Source organism: Hypanus sabinus, chromosome 17 (assembly GCF_030144855.1).
Source record: "Hypanus sabinus isolate sHypSab1 chromosome 17, sHypSab1.hap1, whole genome shotgun sequence".
Classification (NCBI taxonomy): Eukaryota; Metazoa; Chordata; class Chondrichthyes; order Myliobatiformes; family Dasyatidae; genus Hypanus; species Hypanus sabinus.
The window spans coordinates 66,551,155-66,576,378 of NC_082722.1; the positions used below are offsets into that span (position 1 = coordinate 66,551,155).

At 41.6% G+C, this 25,224-nt stretch overlaps 1 pseudogene; it reads left to right on the forward strand.

The window, feature by feature from the left end:
* Window positions 1-18,204: 18,204 nt before the first annotated feature.
* LOC132406638 (Y-box-binding protein 1-like) lies at window positions 18,205-19,254 on the forward strand (annotated as a pseudogene).
* The last annotated feature ends 5,970 nt before the right edge of the window (window positions 19,255-25,224 follow it).

Here is a 25,224-nt window from a genome sequence, read left to right on the forward strand (position 1 = left end):
CAGGAAGTTTCCAGAGTAAGAGGAATGAGTTAGAGCAGGGGTCACTTGCCCAAGGAAACAGTGAAGCAAGAAATGTTCTAAATATATTTGTGCTGATCTAAACAGAAGCATACACTGTTGTTCCAAAGTCAGATCTCAATGCCTAATACAGCTCCCTGGACACGTACCAAATAAGCTGATTTACTCCACTCTAGGGCAGCCGTCCTTAGGTTCAGCAAAGACATTATTGGTGATAATTGCTTGTGCAAGTTTTGCTTTGTAGATATTTATTTGCCGAGTAGATGGGCTTGGCCTTCTCTTGAAGTTATCCAGATGGGATGTTTTTTTATTTCACACCGCTGCCTTCAGTAAAGCAGCAGCATGAACAATGCTTCCCATTGTTGCTGCCCATTTCTACAGCACAAATAGGCAGCCAATAGCAGCGTGTGGGCGGGTGATGTGGCCTGTGAGAGCCCCATCCACACTGTGAATTTCCAGAGGCAAAATCAGTGAGTCACAGAGCACTGTGGTACCGAGATAGGCTTTTCATCCCATCTAGTCTGTTATTCTTCCTAGTTCCGTAGCCCTCCATTCCCTTCCCATCTACCTACTTATCCAAACCTCTTAAATGCTGCAATCAGACACACAGCTTCCATTTTCTTTTGTAGTCTGTTCCACACTCTCGGAGTGAAGGAGATCCCCCTCGGCTTCCCTTAAATATTTCGCCTTTAAAACTCATTTTTAAATTATTTTAGGGCTTATTTTTCTTTATTCTCCAGATCAAGGGTTCTCAACCTGGGGTCCACAGACCCCTTGCTTAATGGTAATGGTCCATAGTATAAGAAAAGTTAGGAACTCCTGGTCTAGATGGATTGAACATTGAGAGAATGTTTCCAGTAGTGGGGGAATCTAGGACAAGGGGGCACAGACTCAGGATTCAAGGATGTACCTTTGGATCAGAGATGAGGAGGAATTTCTTTAGCCAGACTGTGGTGAATCTGTGGAATTCATTGCCACAAACAGCTGTAGTGGTCACAAACAAGAGAAAACCTGCAGATGCTGGAAATCCGAGCAACAAACACAAAATGCTGGAGGAACTCAGCAGGCCAGGCAGCATCAATGGAAAAGAGTACAGTCAGCATTTCGGCCCCAAACTTTGACTATACTTTTTTCCGTAGATGCTGCCTGGCCTGCTGAGTTCCTCCAGCATTCTGTGTGTGTAGCTGTGGAGGCCAGGTCATTGGGTATATTCAAAGCAAAGGTTGATTGGTTCTTGATTAGTAAAATTATCAAAGATTATGGGAAGAAGGCGAGAGTTGAGACAGAAAATGAATTAGCCTTGATTGAATGGCGGAGCAGACTTTATGGTCTAATTCTGCTCCCATATCCAATGGTCTTATACCATGTGCAGGTCATCAAGTCAGGTTAGTGAGGCTGTACTTGGAGTATTGCATTCAGCTTTAGTCATTCTGCTGTGGGAAAGGTGCCATTAAGCTGGAAAGAACACACAAGTACTTACAAGGACCTTGCCAGGTCTTAAAAGACTGGGATCTAGGGAGAGGTTGGTCCTGCTAAGATTTTATTTATTGAGGGTAGGAGACTGAGAGGTGACTTTATAGAGGTGCATAAAATTATGAGCGGCATAGGAAGTGCGGATGCATGCATTTTTTCCCCTGGGGTGGGGAATCAAGAACTAGAGGGTATAGGTTTATGGTAAGAAAGAAAAGATTTAACAGGAGCTTGAAAGAAGCATTTTCACACAGTGTAGTAGGTTTATGAAAAGAAGAGCTTGAGGTTGAACTGGGTACAATAACAACATACAAAAGATATATGGACAGGTAAATGGACAGGGAAGGTGCAGAACTGTAGGGATCAGACAAACTAGTTTAGATGATATTTTGGTCAGCACGAACAAGTTGGGCCAATGGGCCAGTTCCTATGCTGCACAACTCTGACTTCAAGTCAAATCTAAATTATTTGCACAGGAAGGAGATTTTTCATGGCTACTTGGTTGGGATAAATCACTGTCAACCATGAAAGCTATACTTCAACCATTTTTTCATGCTTTTTTTTCCTTCACTCTTGTTGCAAACTATTGTTGTGTAATGGTGATGAAAAAAGTAGGATGTGTGAAATGTTCTTGATGGATGAACCTGTGAACTTGGAGTATAAAATCCATAATATTCCTTGCAGGTAGTACACATCTTGGAAATACTTTTGAAAGAAAATTGTGGTTGGAAATTGCATGAAAAGCTTGAATGAGCTGAGATAGAAAATTGTTTCTTATCTGAGGAAGGTCTGTTGACTGGTGACATTCTATACTTGATGAATATGAAGTCAAATGAATGGTAATTAGACTAAAGGCACGAAGAATATATTTTCGTCCATGTTTTCTTTCAGATTTGAGAGCCCCCCCACCTTCCAAGACATTGTGAAGTCATGTGTCATCATATTTATAAAAATATGGGAGCCGTGACTGGCCACTCAGTCCACCAGGCCTGCTCCACCATTCAAATACCATCATGGCCAATCCACCCCAGGCTTCAAATCCTTTTCTTTGTCGTTTCGTGAACAAAGTCTATGGAGAGACACTGAAGCTAGAAGATATTAAAGTGTTTATTCAACAAAGATTAGCAACAGGCATCATATTGAGACACTCCTGGAAGAAGGGGCCTGTTTGACCCAATATTACATCACATTTTATATGCTAAAGAACAAAGGTAACAGAGGATGATCCTATGGTGGCGATGCATCTACAATGCTTCCTTTGAATTACATATAGTTTTCAAACACCTCCTTCTTTGTACCCACACAGCAGACATCTAAAATGAATGCTAATCAGCATTGTCTGGTTTGCAATCAACTCCAGTCCACAGCTCCAGGAAAACTATTGTTCAGGGTTGCATTTTAAATTCAATCTATAATCCACACTTAGGTCTAGAGACTGACTGCTGTTAAAATTAGTATTTGCTATATACCATAACCCCAAAATAGACCCTAACATCTGTATTATTTCTACATTGCCATTAACTCATGATTTAAAAAAAAAATGTATCTACATACTCTTTAAATAGATGATATAGCCTTCACAACCCTGAGGACTCCGGAGATTCACTACGATCTACGAGAAGCTCCTATGCACCTCAGGTTTTAAATGACCTTTTACCTCTTAATATTGTATATATGCCCCAGTGGAAACTTCTCTACATCTACTCTGCCCTGTCCCTAACGAATCTTTAATGTTTCAGTAAAATCACTCCCAGTTCTCCTAATCTCCAAAGGATTATTTATTTTCTTTAGCTGTTTTCGACAGGTGTCTGGAGATATTTATTTAAAATATTACAGAATTCCACAGTGCAATATCACGCAGGGCAAACAGGCTTAATTTATCCCAATTAATATGATAGAGTATATTAACTAATGAATTTCAAGGCTTAGGGCTCTCCACACATCACAGGGATGTTGCTGTTTTCAAAGACTATTATTTAACTGGTGGAATTAGTATTAAATATTTGGATTGACTAAGATGAACTTGGCAGAACACCATTATCAAAGTAATTTTTCTACAAAACTCCCCTCTCTTCCCAGCTTAATTGTGTTCCAATAATAGTGAAATGTTCATCACATCTGAAATGGTGAACCTCCAACTGAGAAGTTATTTGAGGGGGAATAATTGCGACTGGAAAGGATGTGGGTGTGAGGGTCACACCAAAGAAAGAAATCAAACTGGGATTTGATTAGTTTTATTTTGCCACACGAACGCCAAAATATACATTGAAATACTTTGTTTGCGTCATTAAGCAACACAGTCTGAGGATCAGGACAGGATGCTATATTGGTGCTTCTGGCAACAATACAGTATGCCCATAGCTTACTAACCTTTGTGCCTTTTGGGATATAGGAGGAAACTGGAGCTCCCAAAAGAAACCCATCGGTGACGGAGAACATAGAAACCCCTTACAGACAGTGGTGGAATTGAACCCGGATCACTGCTATAACACTACTGCGTTGAGATACCAAAAAGTAATGAACTCCAGACAGACCTGGAATGAACTCCAGTCCCTGGCATTCTAAGGCAGGAGCGTTATCAGCCACACCACTGGCCTGCCCTGCTTTAGTAAAGAGAATTTGGTAAAGTGGTCTAATATTTGTACAATACTTTCTATTGATTTCATATATGAACATAGAACACAGAACATAGAAATCTACAGCATATTACAATCCGTGCCCACAATGTTGTGCTGACCATGTAAGTTTCTCTAAAAACTGCCTAGAATTTCCCTACCGCATAGGCCTCAATTTTTCTAAGCTCCATGTACCTACCCAAGAGTCTCTTAAAAGACCATATTATATCCACCTCCACCACAGTTGCCGGCAGTGTATTCCACACACCCACCACTCTTTGTGTGAAAAACTTACCTCTGACATCCCCTTGTACCTACTTCCAAGCACCTTAAAGCAATGCCCCCTTGGGTTAGCTATTTCAGCCCTAGGAAAAAGCCTCTGGCTATCCACACGATCAATGTCTCTCATCATCTTAGACACCTCTGTCAGGTCACATCTCATCCCCTGTTGCTCCAAAAGGCCAAGTTCACTCAGCCTATTCTCATAAGGCACTCTCCAGTTCAGGCAACATCCTCATTATATTATCAGGCTTTACAGAGGGAAGCCTGTAAATTTTTACAAGGCTTCCCTTCATAAAACAGGATAAGAGCTCCACTGACCTTTGTACATCATCTGGAACAGATTGGAAGGTTTTCTGCTTAAAAGTCGGCAGATACACTCCAGTTAACCTATCACACCAGAGCGCTGCCACGCGCCAACAAATTCCTTTAGGTCTGGGAAATTCAACTGCTGAGCCTGCACCAACTTAAAGCCAACGAGTGCAAGTGGCACTGGCAAATTAATTGGATAGAAATTACTATTGATTAAATAGTAATTAGACCTTTTAATTTGATTAAATTCAGTTAATTTTAATACATCTAATTGTCTTTCAGAGGAGCAAGTGTTCTCCAACCTTTTAATTTGAAAATTTTGCTGAATAATTATAACTCGTTTAAAATTATTTTTACTTGGTGTGATAGTGACTGAGTCTTGTTAGATATTTGTTACGGACCTTCAGAAGCATTCACTTCTGTATTCCTGTATTTGGATATTGTGTAGTGTCATTGCATGAGGGAGTTCACATGATACTTTGCAAATGGAACAATCCAGATTGGATCTCGTAGAAATACAATGTATTTGGCTTGGGTGTTATGCATTCAGCTTTGCTAGCAAACAAGTGCTTTGAAACCCTTCGAACCCACTCTTATGCATTGGAAACTCACAGTGAAGGCAAAACAAGTCTCGTGACAGCTTTGACAGCCGTAGAGGGCAGAGGCAGAATGGGCCATTTGCCGTGAGATAGGCCCGATGCTACACAGGTCTTCACTGACATACTGGGTGTTGGCCACCCAGGGATGGGCTGCATCCTAGACCACATTGGAAGAGCGTGCCATGGTAGTGTGGTTAGTACAACGCTTTACAGTACAGGCAAACTGGATTCAATTCCCGCCTCAATATGTAAGGAATTTGTACATTCTCCTAGTGGCCGCATGAGTTTCCTCCTGGTTCTCTGGGTTCCTCCCACAGTCCAAAGACCTACTTTATTGGTCATTGGTCATTGTAAATTGTCCCGTGATTGGGCTGGGATTAAATCGGGGTTTGCTCAGTGGCACAGCTTGAAGGGCCGGAGGGCCTATTCCGCACTGTATCTCAATAATTTTTTTTAAATTGCTGATCAAAAGGAGCTGCACACAGCTGCTCATTAACACAATGCAGTCTGTGGCAACTTGCTGCATGCAAATAGCTTGCAATGTTTTCTAAACTTTTGCAAAATATCCCTGACATAGCAAAAGGAGCTGCAAAAATGCAAGACTTTCCTTCTTCCTCATACTGGCCTATATAACCCACCCCGTGTTGGGGTTAGAGGGCTGTGTATGTGCGTAGGTGGGTGGGTGAGTGAGTGAGAGGGAGGGAGGGAGGATCGGGGCTTGTCTTGCTGTTGTTGCCCGATATGTTCTGTTTTGTTGTGTTCCGTGCGACTCTGCTGATCTCTGCAGGCATGCTATGTTGGCTCAGGAATGTAGTAATAAAGAAATACAAAAGCATAGCTCAGAAACAGGCCATTTGGCCTATCTAGTGCATGTCAAAAGCATTTAAAATGCCTACTCTAATCGACCTGCACTGGGTCCATTGCCACCCATACCCCAACCATCCATGTACCTATCCAAACTTTGCTTAAGTGTTGAAATCGAGCTTGTGTGCACCACTTTTGCTGACAGCTTGTTCCACACTTTCATTACCTTCTGAGCGAAGAAGTTTCCCTTTATGTTCCCCTTAAACTTTTTACCTTTCATCCTTAACCCATGACCTTTGAGTGTAGTACCACCCAACCTCAATGGAAAAAACCTGCTTTCATTTGTTCTATCTATACCACTCATAATTTTGCATTCCTCTATCAAATCTCCTCTCGATCTTCTATGTTCTAAGGAATAAAGTATTCTATTATTTTCTACTAATCTATTCAATCGTACCTTATAACTCAGGTCCACCAGACTCAGCAATATCCTTATAAATTTTCTCTGTACTCTTTCAACCTTATTTACATCTTTCTTATTGGGTCAGTGACCAAAATCGCACACGATATTCCAAATTAGGCCCCGCTAATGTCTAATAGAACTTTAACATAACATCCCATCACCTGTACACAAAACTTTAATTTATGAAGGCCAATGCACCAAAAGCTTTCTTTATAACCCTATCTACCTGTAACACCACTTTCAATGAATTATGGACCTGAATTCCCAGATCCCTTTGTTCTACTGCACTCCTCAGTGCCCTACCATTCACCATGTAAGATCTACACTGATTGATCTGACCAAAATGCAACATTTTGCACTTGTCTAAATTGAATTCCATTTATCATTTTTACAGCCAATCCAAATCCCTCTGCAAGCCATGATAGCCTTCTTCGCTGTCTACTACACCCCCAATCTTGGTGTCATCCACAAATTTGCTGATCCATTTAACCACATCATCATCCAGATTGCTGATATAGATGACAAACAACAATAGATCCAGCGCTGATTCCTGCAGCACTCTACTAGTTACAGGATTCCAGTCAGAGAGGCAACTGCTTTCTGGCTTCTCCTTCTAAGCCATATCTCCTTCTTGAATGCCGAGCGATGGAACCTTCCAGACCAACCTTCCATGCAGGACGTTGTTAAGTGCCTTGCAAAAGTCTATGTAGACAAAATCTACTGCCTGGCCTTCATTCACTTTCCCAGTAAGCTCCTCAAAAAAATCTATAAGACATGACCTACAATGCACAAAGCCATGCCGGCTATCCTTAATTTGTCCATGTCTATCCAAATACCTAAATATCTGGTCCATTAGGATACCTTCCAATAACTTTCTCACAACTGGCTCACCAGCCTATAATTTCCTGGCTTATGTTTAGAGCCTTTCTTAAAGAGCAGAATAACATTGGCTATCCTCCAATCCTCTGGCCAAACCTTAAAGAAGACCTAATCAAATTGGGCAGTAAAAATGCTCTTTACATTGGAAACCCTTCCCAAATTACTTATCATGTGCCCCTACATCTCCACCATTATCCTCAATGGCTGCCTATTCTAAGCAGAGATTGTTCCAGAAATTTGACCACCAGACTTTAAAATGCAGCTATGTCAGTTGTAAGCCTGTTGCCTCCTTCCCTGCTGGCCGACTGTAGCTTAATCACGTTCCTTATCTTCCCCTCTTCATGTATCAGGCTCACACTCCAGGTCATGACAAAAGATCGTCAGAATCTCAATGACTAATCTCATACCCTCTCATTGATGTACAGGAGGGGCTGGGCTGGTCTCTAGTTGTATGATTGCAAGGACCTCACCCCAGTGGCCCCCAATCTGGACTGACCAGTCGATCACTGGCCATGCCATCGAAGTTGGAAAACTTGATGTCTCTGCTGTAACTCGGAACCCTTCCCATCTACTTTTCCCAAATGCACTTCTATACTGAGCAATGTAACTAATCGTCTGCCTTCAGCAAACAGCCTTCATTACAGAGGTCTGTTACCATTATGCTTTAACATGATACTCACGGCTTGCTGTCACGCTGTCTTGGTGTCCTCTGTCTTCATGTTTACTGTGCGTCTGCTTCCATCAGCTGTGGTCAGGTCTGATGCTGTCATCTGATGTTCACCACTTAGGTTCTCTGCAATGACACTCTTACCAGGTACACTTACCATAGATTCCGGACTACAGAGCGCACCTGATTAAAAGCCGCACGCTCTAATTTTAGAAAGAAAATCAATTTTGTTCTTGTACAGGCTGCACCGGATTTTAAGCCGCAGTTGTCCCACGTTGTAATATGAGATATTTACACAGAAAGATATTACACGTGAGAATTTTTTAACTTTTAATTAAATCCGTATGGTAACATAAACAAATATATTTTGCAAATGCTTTTTTTCGAACAGTGCCTGTAACACAGCTACTTTTAAATATACATACGTATCGGTAACACACAAATTATGTTGCGTATACTTTTTTACTGAACAGTGCACGAACAACATTCCAATATCTCCTAACGACTGGTAAAAAAGTATATATACTGCAGCCTACCAGGAAAAGTTATTGATCGCCTTCTTCATCTTCCTCCTGCGCACTAAAACCATCAAAGTCCTCTTCTTCAGTGTCCGAATTGAATAAAACCTCAGGATCTCGTCATTCACTTCAGTCTCTTCGTTGTCGCTCTCACTTGAGCGCACGCGGTCCTCTCCATCACGCAGCAGTCCAACCTTTCGAAACCTGCTGGTGATGGTGGATGTTGTGACACGGCTCCACGCATTTAGGATCCACTGGCAGACTTGAGTTAAAGATGCTCTTCACATGCGTCCTGTTTTGGTAAAGGATTTCTCGCTGCTCGTCATCCAAGCCTCCCACTCAACGCGCAGCACCACTTTAAATGCCCGGTTCACGCTGATGTCCAGTGGCTGCAAGTACTTCGTGGTGCCCCCAGGAATCACAGCTGGAATTGAGTTTGTACTCTTGATGGCAGCTTTCACTGAACTTTCATTGTCAGCTGCTTAAAAAATCACCATCGGTGGAAGCTTTAGTCCAGATGCTGTGCAGCTCAGAACACAAGTAAAATGCGTTCTCTCATGGCCACTTGTTTTCAGTGTGATGGACGAGTCACCTTTTTTATTAACAGTCCGAGTGAGAGGCAGGTCAAACGTCAAAGGTACTTCATCCATATTTATGATATCATCTGGCCCGATGGAATCCTCCGCTATCTTTGTTTGAGTGAATGTGCGGAAGTTAGCAAGCTTTTCCTTGTGGTTGGGAGGGAGCTGCTGACACAGAGTCGTGCGTACCCTGACGGACAGGCCTTTTCGTCTCATAAATCTAAAACACCACGATGGCCCACCTCTAAAATCTTCGATTTTCATTTTGGCGGCGATTGCTTTAGCCTTCAGTCTGATCTGCACGGTGGAAACATCGCGACCGCCTGCTCTCTGTGTGTTAACCCAGTCTTCAAGAAAGTTTTCAAGTTCGGGCCATCTGCTATGATTACCTCTGAAAGCTTTTGTCGTCTTTTTGCATTGACTCAGTTCTTCACGCTGGCGTCTCCACCGTCTCAACATCGATTCATTTATGCCAAGATTATGTGCAGCAGCTCGATTTCCTTCTTCAACTGCCAGATTGATCGCCTTTAACTTAAAAGCTGCATCATATGCTTTTCTTCGAGTGTTTTCCATGTTGATGAGGGTGAGTACAAATGACTGATTTACAATAATTTAATTGTGAAAGTGCGCTTGATTTATCATACAATTTCATTGGACCTCTGTGAACTACTCAACAATTTTATTGGTCTACTGTTACGAGGCAAAATTTTTTTGGCGGCATGAATAAAAAACATGCATTAGCCACACCGTAGTATAGGCCACAGGGTTGCTGCAGTGTTCAAAGCGTGGGAAAAAAGTAGCGGCTTATAGTCTGGAATTTACGGTAATCTCCCGTTCTGTCTGTGAGGGTGACTACAAGGTGGATCATACAGTTTAACCTGAGTTCAGCGTTTCCACTGGCTGCCTCACCTGGTCTGTATCCCAACACAGGTGTCATTCGTCTGGAGCGCCACCTGTGGTTCTATCCACCTCGGAGTGAAACTTGTCCTTTCAACCAGCTTCCTTAACATGGCTTGGTCACCTGGCTATGGGAGGACTACCTTCTCTCACTCTGGCTTTCTCTGATCTGCAATATGTTGCTGTTGCTTTGCTCAATCCCTCAATGTGTTACCCTGGTTACAGTGGTCCTTCACATCTCTTCTTCATGTAATCTTCCTAAATTGCTATTTGTAGTTTCTTCCTGTACACTTGTAATTTCTGTTGCTTCTTGTTCTTCCGCTGCCCTCCTCACACTGATGTCTGACCCTTTGAACTCCTTATTCTCCTCTTTCTGGTGAGCCTTTACTTTAATCACTGCTACCTCCTCAGGCAACTGCACAACTTCGAACAGCTCCTGACTGTCTTCAGCCCCTCCTTTTGGGACCTCCTCACATGATTCCCACACGTCGCCCTGTCTGTCCTCCCTGGTTGGGGCTGTTGTCTCTCTGTGGGCCATGTTAGTTGCTCTGCAGGTCACACATGTTTGCTATCCCTGTCTTGTCCATGTTATTTCAACTTTTTCCTGAGCCTATAATAGCACTTGCCTTACTCAGGGTGCCGATCCCCAGGATAGTACCTTCTTTGTTTGGACACACCCAGAAAACTACAGGAGGCTGCACTCCCTCAATCTCAAGTACCTGGTGCTGACTTCTCTCCACTCTCATTGTTTCACCTCCCGCACTGGTAATGTAAATCACCTCTCCACTCATGGGCAAGAGTAGATCAGTTATCGATACTGATAGCCCAACATCCACTAACATTTCACATTGCTAGCCCTTGAATAAACCTCTTGTGAAAATCCGTGGATGGCCACCACTTGCAATAGAGGCTTTCATCAGCTGTTTATCTGACCTCACCAGCTCGACAATCCGGTCAGCAGTCAAATCGGAAAGAGAGGGCATTACTGTGGATTCTACTGCTTTGGTGAGTGATTTTCATACTTCCCTCTTTTTTCAGGACACTGCCTCCGACCATAACAAATCCTCTCCCTTACCCTCCCATGTCTATTCCAGTAGTTCTTTGCTATGTATCCCAGCTGCTGGCACACAAAACAAGTTCTCTGTTGAGTAACAGCAGCAACATTCACTGCAACCACTTCCCTTGCCCCTCATCTGATCCATCTCACCAGCCCATGACACTATTGTGGAGTAGGTCAATCCCACCACTATCCCCAAATCTACAACTTCCTGGTGGGCTGAGCTCAGGACTCAATCAGAGCCATACCAACAGATACTGCATATATGGGTATAAACTCTCCCTCAAATATCTCCACACTCAGGCAAAATATAAATGTCGAATAAAAATTAAACAGTACATGCTTAAACCACAGAGTATGTATTCTGCAATCTGCCACTTATGTGCAACTAAACTCATAATGTCTATTGTATTCCTTTTCAATTACAACTGTTACACCAAGGTTACAGATGTATTCTTAAAACACACACACTCCACATCTGCAAAAATGTCTGCCAAAATAGAGTTCCCAGAATGAGTATACATGCACCCCACAGGTGTCCCAATCCTTTCGCAAGTGGTGGCCCTGTCTCACCAAACTAAAACACAAATGTTTACTCTCTTACATAAACACACTTGCACAACACTACTTTTATATTTACTAGAGCAACTCTCTGCCTTGTTTGTGTTACCTCATGATCCCATAGTCAGCGACATGAACAGAACCAACTGTGAGTGGTGCTAACTTTAAAGATACTCACCCACTTAGAGATCGAAGGCCACACAATGGGTACTCAAGGCATCCTAGACGAGCCCCCAAATGTCGTATCATGAACAAAGTTACCAGAGGAATACTGATGTTAGTGGATACAGAAGTGTTTTATTCAACTAAATGAGATACTCTCAGAGGAAGAGGCTTTTTTGACCCAATATTACATGACATTTTATATGCTAAAGATCAAAGTAGCAGCAGGACAATTCTATAGTTACAATGTATCTACACTCCTTCCTTTGAGTTACATATAATTTTCACACGTCCTTATTTGTGCCCACACTCCAGACACCTAAAATGAATGTTAATCAGCATCATCTGGTTTTCAATTAATTGCTGTCCACAGCTCCAGGAAAATATTGTCCAGGGCTGCATTTTAAATTTAATCTACAATCCACATTCAGGTCCAAAGATTGGTTCCTGGAGTTAATATTTTGCTATATACTCTAACTCCAGAATATGCCCCAATATAGAGCAAGAGGGAAAGCATACAGACTTGTGGTGCCCCTGTGCTGATGGAGCTTGTGGAGGAGATGTTGTTGCCAATCCGACCTGACTGGGGGCCTGCAAATGAGGAAATCAAGGATCTATTGAAAAAAGAGGTATTGAGGCCAAAGTCTTGAAGCATATTGATTAGTTTTGATGGGATGATGGTATTGAATGACGAGCTGTAGTCAATAAAGAACATCCTGATATATGCAGATTTGCTGTCCAGATGTTCCAGGGTTGAGTGAAGAGCCAATGGAATGGCAGCTGCTGTGGACCAGTTGTGGTGGTAGGATTACATATATAGTCATTGTAAATAAGAGAAGATCTGCAGATACTGGAAATCCAAGCAACACCCATGCAATGCTGACGGAATTCAGCAGGCTGGGCAGCGTCTATGAAAAAGAGTACAGTTGACGTGTTGGGCCAAAACCCTTCAGCAAGATTGATGTTTAGTCATTATAAATTGTCCCATGAATTGCTGGACAGCATCCTCAACAGGCAGGTAATGCTTACTCTGAGCGGTAGCTCAGTAACAAATAATAATTATATATCTATATATATATAATTAAATAGGTAATGTAAAAGAGAGCAAAAACAGTGAGGTGGTGTACATTGGTTCATCGTTCATTCAGAAATCAGATGGCAGTGGGGAAGAAGCTCCTCCTAAAAACATTGAGAGTGCGTCCTCGGCTCCTGTACCACCTCCTTGATGGTAGCAATGTGAATCGGGCATGTTCTGGGTGCCACGTTTTTGAGGCATTCCCTTTTGAAGATGCATTCAATGCTGGAAAGACTAGTACCCATGATGGACCTAGCTGTATTTGCAACTTCTTGCATTAGAAGATAAAAAATAGGAGCAAGAGTAGGCCATCTGGCTCGTTGAGCCTGCTCCACCATTCAATGAGATCATGGCTGATCTGGCTGTGGACTCATCTCCAATTATCTGCCTTTTCCCCATAACCCTTAATTCCCCTACTATGAAAAAATCTATCCAACTTTGTCTTAAATATATTTACTGATGTAGCCTCCACTGCTCCATTGGGCAAAGAATTCCACAGATTCACCACTCTCTGGGAAAAGCAGTTCCTCCTCATCTCCGTCCTAAATTTACTCCCTCAAAACGAGGCTATGTCCCCTAGTTCTAGTCTCACCCTACCAGTGGAAACAACTTTCCTGCCTTTATCTTATTGATCCCTTTCATAATTTTATATGTTTCTAGAAGATCTCCAAACATTTTCTGACACTGTGCAGTGGCCCCTCCATACCAGATGGTGATGCAACCAGTTAGAATACTCTCCACAGTACATGTGTAGAAATTGGTGAGAATTTTTGTGACATACCAAACCTCCTCAACTCATCATGAAAAATGGCTGCTGATGTGACTTCTTTGTAATTGTATCAATATATTGGACTCTGGATAAACCTGAGATTCATTTTCTTGCAGGCATTCACAGTAGAACAAAGAAATACAACAGAAACAATGAAAAACTACAGACAAAAACCGACAAACAGCCAATGTGCAAAAGACAGTCTGAACAAATCAAGAGCTATCAACCTCCACTTTAAATACACCAGAAGACATGGCCTCCACAGACATTTAGTCATAGAATAATAGAGAAATACAGTGCAGAAACAGGCCCTTTGACCCATCTAGTCCATGCTGAAACCATTTAAACTGCCTACTCCCATCAATCTGTACTCCATATCTCTACTATCATGTAGCTACCCAAACTTTGCTTAATTTGTTGAAATCGAGCTCACATACACCTCTTGTGCTGGCAGCTCATTCCACAGTCTCACGACCCTCTGAGTGAAGAAGTTTCTCCTCATGTTCCCCTTAAAATTTTCACCTTTCACCCTTAACTCATGACCTCTACTTGTAGTCCCACCCAAGCTCAGTGGAAAAAGCATGCTTGTATTTTCCATATCTAAACCTCTCATAATTTAGTGTGTCTCCACAAATCTATCAATGTTTTTTGCTCTAAGGATTATTGTCCTAACCTATTCAATCTTTCCTAATAACTCACGTCCCCCCAAAAACAGCACCATGCTTGTAAATTTTTTCTGTACTCTTGCAACCTTATTTATTTCTTTCCCATAGGTAGGTGACCAAAACTGCACAGAATACTCTAAGTTAGGCCCCACTAACGTCTTATACACCTCCACACAACATCCCATCTCCTGTACTCAATACATTGATTTATGAAAGCCAATGCCAAAAGCTTTCTTCATGACCCTATCTATCTGTGATGCAACTTTCAATGAATTATGTACCTATATTCCTAAATCCTTTTGTTCTAACACAGTACTCAGTGCCCGACTGTTCACTGTGTAAGACCTACGCTGGTTAGTCCTACCGAAGTACAAAACCTTGCACTTGTCTGCATTAAAGTTCCATCTGCCATTTTTCCAGCTGATGCAGATCCCTCTTGCAAGCCATGATAACCTTCCTCGCTGTCCACTACACCCCCAGTCTTGGTGTCATCTGCATATTTGCTGATTCAGTTAACCACATCATCATCCAGATCGTTGATATAGAAGGCAAACAACAATGGACTTAGCACCGATTCCTGCAGCACACCATTATTCATAGGCCACCAGTCAGAGAGGCAACCATCTACTACCACTCTCTGGCATCTTCCACAAAGCCAGTGCCTAATCCAATTTACTATCTCATCTTCAATACCGAGTAACTGAACCTTCTTGACCAACCTCCCATGTAGGACCTTGTCAATTGCCTTCTTGAGGTCCATGCAGACAACATCAACTGCCTTGCCTTCATCAACTTTCCTGGCAGTTTCCTTGAGAAACTCCAGAAGATCGGTTAGACATGACCCACCACACAAGAAGCCATGCCGACTACCCTTAATCAGTCCATGTCTATCCAAATATTTACATATCAAGTCCCTTAGGATACCTTCCAATAACTTTCCCACAACTGATATCAAGCTCACCAGCCTACAATTGCCTGATTTATGTTTTGAGCTTTATTTAAACAGTGGAACAACATAGGCTATCCACCAATCCTCTGATGCCTCTCCTTTTGCTGAGGATGTTTTAACTATCTCTGCTAGGAACCCAGCAATTGCTGCACTTGCCTCCCATAGGGTCTGAGAGAACACTCTGTCAGAACCTGGGGATTTTTCCACCCTGATTTGCCGCAGGATAGCGAACACCTCCTCCTCTGTTATCTGTACAGGGTCCATGAAGTTGACGCCGCTTTGCCTCATTTCTATAGACTCTATGTCTGTCTTCTGAGTTAGTACAGCTACAAAAAAAAATTAATATCTCCCCTTTCTGTTTTAGCTCCACACATGAATTACCATTTTTATCTTCCAGAGGACTAATGTTGACTCTTGCAATCCTTTTGCTCTTAATATATCTGTAGAATCCCTTATGATTCTCCTTCAACATGTCTGTTAGAACAACTTCATGCCTTCTTTTAGCCCTCCTGATTTTGTTCTTGTGTTCTTTTGCATTTTTTACACTTCACTTCATTTGCTCTTACTTGCTATACCTGCTATACTCTTGAAAACCAAGGTTGCCTACACTTGTTGCCTTTAGCTTTACAGGCACGGACAAGTTTGGACTCTCAAAATTTCACTTATTTAGCCCTCCCATTTATCACACCTATCCCAAGCCACACTTGCCTGATCATTTCTGATACCATAGATTAGGATAACCACTACACTTCCATGCCACCATCTCATTTCCCATGCTTTTCTCCAATTTAGAATCTTAACCTGCAGACTAGACCAATCTTTTTGAAACTAATGGCATCGTGGTGACTCGATACAAAGTCTTCCCGTACACAAGTTGTTGTCACCTGCCCTGTCTCATTCCCTAATAGCAGATCCAGCATCGCACGCTTTCTCAATGGGACTTCTATACACTGATTAAGAAAACTTTCCTGACCATATTTGACTAACTCTATCCCATCTAGTCGTTTTACAGTATGAAAGTCTGAGTCAATTTGTGGAAAGTTAAGATTACCTACTATAAAAACATTATGTTTCATGCTAGTCTGTAATCTCTATACAAATTTGTTTCTCTAAATCTCTTAGACTGTTGTGTGGTTGTAATATAGCCCCATTAATGTAGTCATACCTTTTTTATTTCTCAATTCCACCTATAACGCCTCATTAGATGAGCTCTCCAGTCTGTCCTGATGAAGGACTGCCATGACATTTTCTCTGACTAGTAATGCCACCCCTCTTCTTTTAATCCCTCCCAGTCTGTCATGTCTAAAACAATGGAATTTCCAGGTAGGTATTGAAGTGCAATTTCAATATTAAAATTGCATGCACCTCTACCCATGTATTGCTGGAACCAGCTCATATCACTTGCCTTCTTCCTTTGCTGACTGGCATAATTCTTTCACCATTGCAACACACAGGGAATGCATTCAATAGAAAAGATCCAAAAGAAGATACACATTTCTTAGCAGCCTCTTTTGCTTGACAAATGCTCTTCTGCAAATTGTGTCTGTACCATTTAGCCTACTGTATAATATGGGACTACTTTATGTTGTAATAACACGTTATTGGGCATGCACTATTAGGCACGTATTGATCTGTATATATGTGTTCAGTTTGGGTTCCGTAAGTAAAGAAAACCCCTGTTAACTTAGCTCCAGTCTCTAGTGTTTTTATTTATAGCTTTGTTGTGTAACCAGTCACATGCACAACAAATTGGCGACGAGGTTAATGAACCTATATCGTATCGGAACACTGTATTTTAATTGATAACAGCACTCGGAAGAAGAAAGCGAGGCCGCGAATCTGAAAAGGGAATGGAAGCATAGCCGCAGGTTGGAAATGTTCAGGCGAGACCACAGTTGGTGCTGACCCCAGGGGCTGAGGGGCTGCCTGCCTCAGGAGGGAGATAAAAAAGAGTGAAACATACGTCTAAACAGAAGGCGCTCAGGACACTGGGAAAAAAAAGGTCACATGAGTAAAGCAAAACATGCAGTGACTGCCAGGAGCTGGTCAAAAAGAAAATAAGGGGAAAACAGGCTGAATTAACATAACAAGAATAAATGAACACAACAAGGATGGCATTAATTGGAACCATTACAGCATTTGATAGTGTCATTGAAGACTGGGCAACTTACATTGAAATAATAGAGTTATATTGTGATGCTAATGATGTTAATGAGGAAGCCCATGTATTACTCAGCGTAATGGGTGCAGAAACATACGGCCTACTACGGAGCTTGTTAACCCCTGAAAAGCCAGCTGACAAAACGTTCAAGTACCGTTTGTAAATAGTGGACATCCTCCAACAGCATTTAAACTCCAAACCACTGGTCATTACTGAAAGATTTAAATTATATAATCGGAATCAGAGCAAAAATTAAAGCATTTCTGAATATTGTGCGGAATTGCGCAAATTATCAGAACATTGACAGTTTGGAGCAGGTCTATCAGATGCATTGAGGGATAGCATGTACTGTGAAACCACACAGAAGAAGCTGCTGTGTGAAAAAGACCTTACATTCGAGAAAGCACTAAACATCTCAATATCATTAGAATCAGCTGCACAAGGTGCTGCAGGGATACAAGTAAAATCTCTGGAATATGCTTCGAATAAAATGTCACTGAGCAGAAATGAAGGAAAGAAATGTTACCATTGTGGGAACATGTCACATGACTCTGAGGACTGTTGGTTTAAAGACAAATAATTCAGGAACTGTGGCAAACAGGGCCACATTGGCAGAGTATGCAAAGCTAGTAAACAGTAGGAAAAGGGCAACATACAGAGAAACAAGAAACCTTAGGAAGGAAAGTACAATAATCTACATAAAATGAAAGAAGGCAGTTCTGATGAAAACATCTCTGACGAAAGTGAATTGTCTTGTCTACAACTTCACAGTGTGAAAGAGACAGATATTGCCAATGAGCTGGATGATGAAGACTACCTGGAAGTAAAAGAGCAGACATAGCAGGAGAAATTGACATTTCTCAAAAGACAGCGACAGCAGTTACAGGAAGGCACTTTGCAGGAGTCTTAGAAAAGTATGAAGATACTAGATCAACAATACAAGGGAATATGAAATACAGAGCTTTTTCTGCAACTGGAGACAGAAAAAGTGGAAAGGAATTATATTAGAGAGAAGAAAGAACTGGAGAGAGCGCGGGAGCCTCCACCTCAGACCGGCCTGAGCCGTAATCATCTCACGCAGCCTGTCAACACAGTGAGCGAGGCCGAGATGAAGCAGCAATCCAAACAGCAAAAGCCAGACAAACCCAAATCCCCCGGGGAGAAGAAAGTCATCGCAACAAAGGTTCTTGGAACAGTAAAGTGGTTCAATGTACGAAATGGATATGGATTCATGAACAAGAATAATACAAAGGAAGATGTGTTTGTACATCAGACTGCTATAGAAAAGAATAACCCACGGAAATACCTCCGCAGTGCTGGAGATGGTGGAACTGTGGGGTTCGACGTAGTGGAAGGTGAAAAGGATGCAGAAGCAGCAAACGTAACTGGTCCTGGAGGAGTTCCAGTCCAAGGAATCCGATATGCCACGGACAGAAATCGTTATCGCTACAACCCTCGCCGGCGAGGTCCACCACGTAATTACCAACAGAACGTTGAAGGTGGAGAGAAAGGAGATGGAGCAGAGACAGCAACAGATGGAGAAAACCAAGGTTATCAAAATCAGCACCACTGCCCTCCTTACAGCAGACGGCGTTACCCACCTTACTTTGTTTGTCGTCACTATGGTCACCGCCCACAGTAAAGCAACCAGCCTCAGGGAGAAATTACTGAAGGTGGTGAAATAAATGAAAACCAGGTTGCTGGGGAAGAAGGTAAACCTAACAGAGGACAAAATCAATTCCATTCAAACTGAACCACTTTCGGACAAGGTAAACCTTGAACCGCAAACACGAGGAAATCTGCAGATACTTCATCAGGACTTGATGAAGGGTTTCGGCCCAAAACATCACCTGTATTTCTTCCTATAGATGCTGCCTGGCCTGCTGTGTTCGACCAGCATTTTGTGTGTGTGTTGCTTAAATCTTGAACCGGTCATTTCCTCCACTGAGAATCATACACTTAATCCCTTGCAGGAAAGTTTCTTTTGCGTGTATATATTCTGAATCCTCAGCCAATGTGTCTTGCTTTTCACAAAGAAGTTGGGAAACAGTATCAAAACAGGCGAATTCTGGCAACAAACTGGAAGGTTTTTATTGTTGTATTTTCACACTTGGGCTGAATGTGCACCTGAAGGAATTCCCCCTGTTGAGCCAGAAAGATAGCATTGCAGATTATCCTTATCTTTAATATATATCAGCAAAACTGTACTTTAACAGCAGTTTAAGAGCAATGGAACAAACAACAGGATTTCGATCAACTGCTGCATCAAATGGTGAAAGATTACTGGTAAAGTACTGATCTTTCTGTGAGTCATTGGGTTTCCCTGACTTTTGAATAACTATTAGAGACAGCAGATCACCAACCACTTCTTTTGTTGGTGGCAAGTCATCTTTGAAGCAGACCATGGAAACTCCCTATACTCAGAGGTCAACTTTTCATGACTTTTATATGGAAATCTGTATTAAAACAAACAAGTTTATTGACAGACATTACTCAGAGGGGCAGAGAAGACCTCCCCCAGAGACTTGAGTTATAATTATAATAATTATTATTATTACATTACCTTATTATAATTTCATATTATTAATTTACTAATTAAAGAGTGGGTGGGCGTTTATATATTAAAGGTACACATACAGTATTTGTTTAATGTAAAAATAAGTTGATATACTTTTTAAATGAAAGGGAAAGAGTGTACCATGTATCCTACTGTATGATATGGAAATACTTTATGTTGTAGTAACACGTTATTGAGCATGCGCTATTAGGCGCGTATTGATCTGTATATATGTGTTTAGTTTGTGTTCCGTAAGTAAAGAAAACCCCTGTTAACTTAACTTAACTTAACTTAACTTAACTTAACTCCAGTCTCTAGTGCTTTTATTTATAGTTTTGTTGTGTAACCAGTCACAGTCACAGACACAACAGCGTCAATGCGTCTGAGCAGTGCCAGCTGTTGATGCAAATACTTTCTTTATGAAAATGGCAGTCTGTGACAAGGACCTGATTCCCAACCACTCAGCCACCACAGAGATTTCACTTATACTGCTCAGAGTCAGATGTAAACTTACATGCTCGACTCTGTCATAACTAGCCAAGGGGAAAAAATTCTGTGTACTTTCCCATTGATTTCTTGTAAAATTATGAATATAATATGGTGGCATGGTAGCTAGTTGTTAGCCTAATGCTATGACAGCACCAGTAGTAAGATAGACGAACAATTCCTGCTGCTGGCAGTGAGGAGTTTGTACATTCTCCACGTGACTGCATGGGTTCCTCTCCATTCCAATGAAATACGGTGAAGGTTAGTGAGTTATGAACATGCAATGTTGGCAGCAGAATCATGGCCACCTTTGTGGGCTATCCAACACAATCCTCACTGATTTGCTTTGATGCATACAGCTTGTTTCACTGTTTGGTATAAGTGACAAATAATCTTCTCCTGTCTGTGTTAAAAGCTATGGTAAATCTTCAACACAAAGTACACTGCAGATGCTGTGGTCAAATCAACATGTACAAACAAGCTGGATGAACTCAGCAGGTTGGGCAGTATCCGTTGAAACCAGCAGACAATGTTTTGGGCGTGGGGTCCTGATGAAGGGTCTCGGCCCGAAACGTTGACTGCTCATTTCAACGGATGCTGCCTGACCTGCTGAGTTCATCCAGCTTGATTGTACGTATGGTAAGTCTTCATGTTAGGTCAGCAGTTGGGAAACCAATCAACTGTATTTAATTCCACCCAAGGATAATAAGATGCAATGTAACTTTTGTCTCTTCTAAAATCACCTAACAACTGGATAATTCAACAAGAAGAGAAGGGAAAGCAGCCTTTTTCCTGATAGTCTAATCAAAGGATTTTAATAGCCGGGACCAGAATCAGTATCAGGTTTATTATCGTTGATACAGGTTGTGAAATTTGTTGCATTGCAGCAGCAGTACAGTGCAAGACATAACTCATACTATAAATTAAAATAAGAAAAATATATTTAAAAGATTAAATAAGGAGTGCAATTTTGTCCTGTGAGACATAAGAGATTTTTTTAATATATACTTGTATGTGGGCATACTATGTTGGCGTCAGAATGTGTGGCAACATTTGCAGGCAGCCCCCAGCACTTACTTGGGTTGTGTTGGTCGTTAACTCAAATTATGCATTTCACTGTATGTTTCAATGTACGTGTGATAAATACATGAATCTGAATCTGATTCTAAATGTGGGACAATATGCTACTGGCAGATTTTGGTATGGGTCCACCTTCCGGTCCCCAAAAGGTGATTTTCCACAATAATAAAAACTAGAAGCTAAAATCTTATCTAAAGTGGTGTCTTGGATTAGGCTCCGCAGCTTCATCACCACTTACGTATCCATGGCAGGCCAGATGCCAAGGAGGTGGGTTAGCGATACAAGAGGTTGTGGTGTGGACTTGAAAAGAGAACACTCCTTCTCGACTCACTGAGAGTGGAGTTGGGGTGGAAAGGAGAGGGAGCTTGTAAAATATTCAACAAGCCTTTCAAGATTGTTAAGTGATCAGAACATAGACCAAGTGGACAGCCAGAGACTTTTCCCCAGGGTAGAAGTGGCTATTACAATGGGGGCATTTTACAATGATTGGAGAAAAGTGTATGAGAGGAGGCCGAGGTAAGTATCTTACACAGAGAATGGTGGGTGCATGGAACACGTTGCCAGGGGTGGTGGTAGAGGCAGATACATTAAGGATGGTCCAGAGACTCTTAGATAGGCATATGGATGAAAGAAAAATGAAGGGCTTTGTGAGAGGGAAGGATTAGACTGAACTTTGAATAGGTTAAAAGATCAACACAATATCATGGATTTTTGCATTGTTGAGGAATTAAGGGATACAGGGAAAAGGCAACTAGGTGGAGATGAGTCCATGTCCAGATCAGCCATGATCTTATTGAATGGCGGAGCAGGCTCGATGGGCCAGATGCCCTACTCCTGCTCCTATTTCATATGTTCATTCTTATTTTCTTTTGTTCAAAGGGCCTGAACTGTTGTATAATATTCTATGTTTAACAAAGCTGTTGGAACTGGTCTTACAAGTTTCTTCGTAAGTTCCAATTAATAATGCTGGTTTCCGATAACTACCAAGAAATATTAAGAAGCGGATGACCAAAATGACAGGGGCCTTTCTTCAGCAGCAGCATCTTTCGGAATTTAACACAATAACCACTAATTTTGCATGTTAGATCAGATACAGGAACTGGTAACATATTGCTATCACTCTCTTCTTTGGTAGTCTCTTGGACTGAAATTACTTGCTTCCAGTTCAGCTCTGTGCATTCTGCAGTGGTGGATGAAATTCTGCAGAACTGCTCATGGTGAGGTCATAGATACTTGGTGAGACAAAATAGTGCACCATTGACTCGTTTGTTTGCTCCTGATGAATGGGTTCAATGTTCTCAAAGTCATTCCTTTCTCCATTCTCAGTGCTCATTGGCCAGAAATCCCCACCTTGTTGGGGATGTGAATTTGGATTTGTTTGCTGTCATATACACCAGAGTGCAAAGAAATACCTCGCTCAGAGTAAGCAGTACCCATTGTGATACTAAATAGATTAAAACAGAGTATTTCAAAGATAATAGTGGAAGAAGAAATGCTGAAGTGACAATACAGGAATTAATAACAGAGGTAGTATTCGGAGTTAGAGAACAAGGCAGCTCCACCAAGAAGAGGGTGAGACAGATCTGATTGGTTCAGAAGTCTGATAGCAGTGGGGAAGAAAAACTGCTCTTAAATCCGATCATCTGGACTTTCAAGCTCCTACACCTTCTCGCAGAAGGCAGAAGAGAGGAAAAAGCAAGTATCCTTGACGATACTGTTTTCGTCTGTATGCAATGCAGCATGAAAGTGGATTGGATGGAAGGAGGGAGCAAGCCTGTGACGGATATGCAGTATTTATCACTCTCTGCAATACTAGGCTGTGAGATGCAACCTATCAGGATATCTTCTACAACACAGCTGTAGAAGTTTGAAAGAATCCTCGTGGACAAGCCAAACCTTCTCAGACATTGAAGAAACTCCATGCCTTTTCAAGAATGTTGTGAAAGACATCCTTGATTTGTTCCCGCTCTTCATCTAATAATCTCTTACTGTGATAGAACGGATTAAAATGTCTATTTTGTGAGTTGGGTGTCAGGTATGTGAATGGTGCATCCTGAATGTTGAGAATGTTAGTCTGGAGTAGACACCGACTGATTCACATATTCTGCCAGAAGGTCTGGAGAATTTTACAAAGGTAGTTTCAATGGCACCTCGAGTGTTTTGAGGCACCTTATGTGGATAGCGCATATCTTTGAAGTGTTTAGAAAGGGATCCCTGTCGCCTGGTAGACTATACACTCTGTATTGAGATCTTGGTCTTTAAGCATTTTTCTTCTCATGTGCAAACAATTACCTTGGCATACTGAAGACCATAGCCACGCCACCCAGCAACCCACCTATTGAATCTTAGCCTAATTGGGGGACAATTTACAATGACCAATCAACCTACCAACCAGTATGTCTTTGGACTGTGGGAGGAAACCAGACACCCAGAGGAAAGACGTGAACATGTGCACAGAGGGCAAAAGATTTACTAAGTTTATCCTTGCCCTTTCTGCTTGGCCTGTGGTTTTTGACTCTCACTAGCTTAGAACACAGTATTCAAAATACAGCAATAAGCCTGCTCCAAATGCCTGGTGTTGAACAGTATATAAAATCTAATAATATGAAACTGTTGAGTTTAAAAGCCATGATAAGAGCACCTGTTATCCAAACTGAACACAGCCTGAGCTGGAAACATCTGCTTTGCTTAAAAAAATCCATTTTGTGACAAAGTGTGGTTAACTTGTTTCAACAAAAGAACATAGATGTGGTAGGAAGTTTTGTTTGTGTTCTCTCACTTGAAGCAAAATTCTACTGTAAGAGTAACTTCATAACTATTCCTGTACTTCAACAACTTGAAATTCAGAATTACATATTTTTAAGGCAATATAAACATCAGACTGGGTAGTGGTAGAGAAGGGACAGCTCTGCTTACTCAGGTTAAGAGAAGAGGAGAGAATAGCTCTTCATAGTTTATGGACTCCAAGCTTGAAATTAAGCCATCTCAGCTATAATGTCATTGCATTCAAGGACAGATAATCTAGTCAATTACCAGCAGACATTGGCAGATACACCATTGAGAACAGAGGATGCTTTATCTAAGGCCATCTACATTATCTCTATCATAGCAAACATCACCTATTGATGGACAATTGTTCTTCTCCATCAGAATGGCACTAAAAACAGTGACAAATGAAAAATTACCACAACAAAGTCAACAATATAGGGTAAATGTGCATCTTTTTGGAGAAGAGTATGAGAGAAAGAGAGAAAATTATTTTCAGACAGATTGCAGCTAGCTTGCAGAAAAAAAATTACTTATTCAGTCTCAACCCAAAATGCCAACTGTCCATTTCCTTCCACAGATGCTGCCCAGCCTGCTGAGCTTCTCCAGCACTTTGTTTGTTGCTCCTCATCCCAGCATGTGCAGTTTCTTGTGTATCCATTCTCTTATTCTGACGGGTTACAAATGTAATAGCTACAGAGATTACTTTTCAATTATAGATTGCATGTTTCTTGAGATACTTGTGTAGAACACCAGCAGTATGGGTCACAGTGGTATTGTGGCTAAGTTACAGGGACAGCAGCCAGAGCTCAGGAGAATTCCTCCAGAGAATTC